Raw genomic sequence first — 4,124 nt, 5'->3', positions numbered from 1 at the left:
CTGCCCTCCCCTACTGCTACTGGAAACATCGCCGCTGCCGCTGCTCGAAACACTCCATCTCTATTCTCTGTTCTCACTGCTGCTGACCTGTCGCCGCTGCTCGAACCACCCATTTTTGTTCCAGGTTTTCTCTCTTCTCTCCTCTAATTAATTTAATTAGATTGATTTCTATTTTAGTTGATTTTAGGTGGTTAGGAGTTTTCATTGAATTAGTTTTCATTGTTTTTAGGTAGATTAATTTCTGTTGTAAATTGTTTTTAGTTGGTTAGGTTAGGATAATTTAGTTAGTCTGATAGGTTCTAATCCATGTTCAATATGTTTGGAATTATTATCTGAGATTGTCAATTCTTGTTTCTAGGATTATTTGAATTAGTCTAAATCATTAATTTTGTGTTTTACCGTTAATTCTGTGACATTTTATTGTATACATACTATTATTTTAATAAAATAATTTGCTGATTTCTACTAATTTTAGATTTCTGATAATAATTTCATTAACAAGAGTTTTAATTTGATCTGAATGTTAGTTATAAACTGTGCCAAAAATAAAAATAAAAATTAAAAATCTTACCGACGGATATACCGTGAAATTAATCCGACGGTAATCATCAATCCAAGCTCAATCCATTATTCAAAACACTGACAAAAAATTTGCTGGTAATTAGCGTCGAACAAAAACAATTCGCTGGTAAAGAATTTTCAGCACGGGTTTATACTGTCAACTACAAGACGATGATAAATTCAATGGTAATGTCTTTAGCAGTGGATTTATTTGATTAATCCGACAGTAAATTTGACAATAACCAACGTTTTTCTTATATTGATAACTTCTTTCAACAACTTTTGGCCGATTTACAACAGTAGCAATCAATCTGCCTAGTAGACCACTATACCTAGTCAAAGGATGGGAATTAAAGGAATTATTAATAATAAGGGACGCTCCAACAATCTGCTTACCATGTTTCATGGTTAAAGATGGATCATGCTCCTGAAGATCTCCAATAACTAGTATCTTTGCTAGGAATGGATCAAAGAATTTTAATATAGTTTATAAAAGAAACATAACAATATCAATAGTACATTATAAAATTATAAAATATTAATAATTTATAGTGTGTTTAGTTAAAATATTATCACATATCTTATTAATTAAAATTAATTCTTTAAAAAATTTTGAAAAATTTAAAAGCAAAATATAAACTATTAATTATGTGAAAGACACAGTACCTTTATAAAATATCGTTACAATTTTTTTTAGGGGGTCGAGGCCACTACTCGCCCCCTTTAGATGCGTCCCTGAATCCTTGCCACAACACTTTAAAACAAAGAAGAAAAACAAATCAACAACACTATAATAATGAACATTTCCTTACAAAACAAATCAATAGGTAGAATTGCAAGTAATAATCGTTGCTAAAATTTATTAATTTGTACCTATGGGGAAGGACATCTTTTAACACGAGGGGTACAAAAAATATCATTATTAACTATTTTCAGTCAATTTTGTGTATAGAAAATATAAAGCTCTTGAGAGTTGAGAGACACTAATTCTGAATAAAAATCTTTTTCTCTTGGGCAAGATCAACTTGTTAAAATTCACATAAAATAATAATAAACTACCATTTGTACCCATGAAGTTTGTGAACGCTGATAAAAATATCCATCAAACAAAGAAACTAACGTTGTACCCATGAAAGATAGGTTTTCGTGTGACAAAAGTACCAAAACTCTAATTTTTTTTGTTGAATTTTTAATAAAATTCTTAAATTACTCCTACCCTTTATCTTCTTTCCCAAATTTTAAACTTTTACAACCCTCATCACCACCACCAATACTTTTTCTGATTATCACTACCTTCTCTCCACCTCTCCATTGCGACCACTCACCGTCACCACCACCAACACCACCACCATCATTCTTTTTTTTTGGATCAAACAAGCACCCAAAACCGAATCTCAGAGCGTTGAAAACCTCAAGATTATCACTACTAAAGAACTAGAACAATGGTGTAATCATGAGAGACAAAAATTGTTGTACAAAACAAAATCCCAAGTTTTCAACTCTAGATTCATGACCATGTGCTTGATGTAAACCATCTCAGTTGTGATTGTGACAAGATAAGCAAAAGCCAAAGAATAAGCAGTGAGGGTTAAAGCAAAATCAGTGGTGGCATACCTCGCACTGGCGAGGATAACGATGAGGGAGAAAAATGTGAGCTTGGAAGGGCAAGGCTAGTGGCGGAAGACAGTGTCCACAAGGGCTACGAGAAGAGGGGTGAGAGTTCAGAAGACGATGAAGGTGTCGACATTGGCGTGGCAGAGGAGGTTGGTGTTGCTGAAGATGGCGAGAAAGAAGAGGAGTGCGACAGGAAAAAAGTACTTCGCGGTTCAATAGTGAAGGGGTAGTGGTGGAGGAACCCTAATTTGCCGAGAAGGTATACGTCGAGAGCAGAAATGAGGTACTAAAGTGTGGTTAAGAGGCCGGGGTAGTTGAATTGGGTGATGGCATACTTGTTAATGATGGCAAGGAAACTAGAGGAGAGTGCGTAACCAACCATAAAGAAAAGGGTTTTTGTAGAAAGGGGAAGGGGAGGCAGTAGTAATTAGGAATGTGTTGATGGTAATGAGGATTGCAAAAGTTTAAAATTTGGGAAAGAAGATAAAATGTGGGGTACTTTAAGAATTTTTTTAAAAATTAACAAAAAATTAGGATTTGGATACTTTTATTACATGAATTCCATCTTTCATGAGTACAACCGTACAACGTTAGTTTCTTTGTTTGATGGATACTTTTGTCAGCATTCGCAAAATTCATAGGTACAAATGGTAGTTTATTCCATAAAATAATTAGAAGCAAAACAAATTTGCATTAATGAAACTCTTTCAAACAACAATAGTTTCACCAATAATCACGCGAGTCCCATGATTTAACGATTTTCTCTCCCTAATTTTTGCAGCTGAGAAAGATGAAAATGTAAGTCCAATAGCAGTAAGAAACAAAGAGATTTCACTATCTTAAATGGAGAGGCAACCATCCTTCAAGATAAAACCTTAAGAACTTTCTTGCTAAAAGCAAAAAATAAGGATATCGATCATTTATGTTTCTAAAAATTAAAGAATAATATCCATCTGCCTAAAAGTCTCTTTTCACTTATTGAGGCTTGTCCCAATGACAAACACATTTACTTTCTAAGAGTGTCACATGGATTTGAATCTCTCTTGATAAAAAAGAGAATACCAATGGATATGTGAGTGGAGTGTGTGTGTTTTATGTTATATTGATCCTAAAAAAAGGTCAAGATAAAGTTAACCCCAATCTTTTAACATTATTGTTCAACATACTATTCTTTCTAGTCAGATGCTAACTTGGAAACAAGAGAACAAAACTGATGGAATATAAAATTATACACACAAATAAAACATAGAAACATCCCTGATACCATACCTAGCAAGTTATGTCTCTTTTTTCATTGCACCAATACTAGACGCACTTTTTGTATGTACGCTGCACAAAACCAAATAACAACATATTAGTTTTCTTTTTAGAGGATAAGCTATAATTTTCTTTTGCACTATGATATTTAGATTTTGCTTTAAAACATCTTGCAAGTAAAATTGAGTATTATAAAAAGGAGGAACAACAGTATTATACATATGTTTTTATTTTTTATTTTTACTTTTCATCTATTTTACTTATGTGAAGCACTCCACATTTGGACAAACTAATTCGATAATGTCACCGGATTTGAATGAATTTTTAATTATTTACAATGAAATAATTGGGCATTTCTCATTGCAATTAGCATGGGAAAATCAAAATAAGACGTAAAGATTTGGCCAAACTCATAAGAATGATACTTTTTCTCATTGTGCTGCTGTTTTTATGCTGTTTTTGCATTTTTATGCTTTGTGTAGCTTATATTTTTGCATTTTCTGTGTTGTTCTTTGATTATTTAATCAAAAAATTGTTCATAACAAAGTTAAAAGAGATGTTTGAGAGTAATAAACGAATCACCATTTGCAAATGTGTGATTCAACAAAGTAGTTAAAGGTTCATGAATATGGCTAAGCTCTTTTAATTTTGATGATTAATAATAAATTTTAATATTTGTCTTTGATATTTGA

General features: G+C 32.4%; 1 pseudogene; it reads right to left on the bottom strand.

The window, feature by feature from the left end:
• Positions 1 to 1,773: 1,773 nt before the first annotated feature.
• LOC107483666 (GDP-fucose transporter 1-like) lies at positions 1,774 to 2,575 on the bottom strand (annotated as a pseudogene).
• Positions 2,576 to 4,124: the final 1,549 nt, after the last annotated feature.

Source organism: Arachis duranensis, chromosome 4 (genome assembly GCF_000817695.3).
Source record: "Arachis duranensis cultivar V14167 chromosome 4, aradu.V14167.gnm2.J7QH, whole genome shotgun sequence".
NCBI lineage: Eukaryota > Viridiplantae > Streptophyta > Magnoliopsida > Fabales > Fabaceae > Arachis > Arachis duranensis.
Note: the sequence above shows the minus strand (reverse complement) of the source record. Positions and strands in the feature narration are given on the sequence as shown.